This window comes from Chrysochloris asiatica, unplaced genomic scaffold, assembly GCF_000296735.1.
Source record: "Chrysochloris asiatica unplaced genomic scaffold, ChrAsi1.0 scaffold00105, whole genome shotgun sequence".
NCBI classification, from domain to species: Eukaryota; Metazoa; Chordata; class Mammalia; order Afrosoricida; family Chrysochloridae; genus Chrysochloris; species Chrysochloris asiatica.
Genome location: NW_006408623.1, coordinates 8,579,145 through 8,580,236, shown reverse-complemented (window position 1 = coordinate 8,580,236; position 1,092 = coordinate 8,579,145).

Below are 1,092 nucleotides of genomic sequence, written 5' to 3'. Positions count from 1 at the left end.
ACCTGCTTCTTGGAAACCCTATGCAGAGTTGCTATGGGTCAGAACCAACTCGACAGCAATACAAGAGCAATGTACATAGTTGTTGTTGTTAAGTGCTGTTGAGTAGGTTCTGACTCATAGTGACCCTGTATAGCGTGTCTGAGAAGCAACTGGTGTGTTTGAACCACTAACTTTGTGGTTCACAGTCCAGTGCTGATCCTACAGTGCCATACCAGAACATATTCTTGCTATATATTGTTAATTTGTTAAGTGCCATTGAGTTATTCCAACTCACAGTGACCTTGTATAGAATTTCTGAGGAGTGTCTGGTGAGTTTGAAGTACCGACCTTGCAGTTCAAATCGTCCTTTTGGCCTAGTGCTTATCCTACAGCAGTATATGTATATTTATGAGGCTAATGACAGAGTCATTTGGCAAACTGTCTCTGTCACAGGTAATTGAAATCTCTTGACTGGGTATTCTGTTGAGATGTGATTCTGGAAGGCAATAGAGAGGGGTCACATAGGTCTCAAGGGAGACCTATGCTTACAAACAACAGGTAGATTCATAGGTTTGTAGTCTTTGACTAAGGTGGGCTCACACTTTTCACCAGCGAGGGTGGCAGAAGATCAGCTCAAGTCAGTAAGACATCATCAATAGGAGAAGGAATGTGGACCCATCAGCTCATTGTCATCAACTCGGTCCCCACTCGTAGCAACTCTGTAGGACAGAGCTGCACTACTCCTTAGGGCTTCAGAGGCTGTAAGTCTTTGTAGAGGCTGATAGCCTCAGCTTTCTCCCAAGGAGTGGCTGATGAGTTCCAACTGATGTACTTTTGGTTACAATTCCAAAGCTTAACCCATGGCACAACTGGGACTGCTGAACTGTCAGAGCAGCCAGAAAACTAGTGGGGTGTGGTAGTGTAGGATAAGCACTGGACCGTAAAGTCGGTTTGAATCCCAAAGTCGGTGGTTCAAAACCCGATCCTTGGGAACCCTATAGAGAATTGCTTTGAGTCAGAACTAACTTGATGGCACTTTACCACAGGATTCTTTACCACAGGATTTGGACACATTGTTCGGAGAGAACAGTCGCTGGAGAAGGATGTCATGCT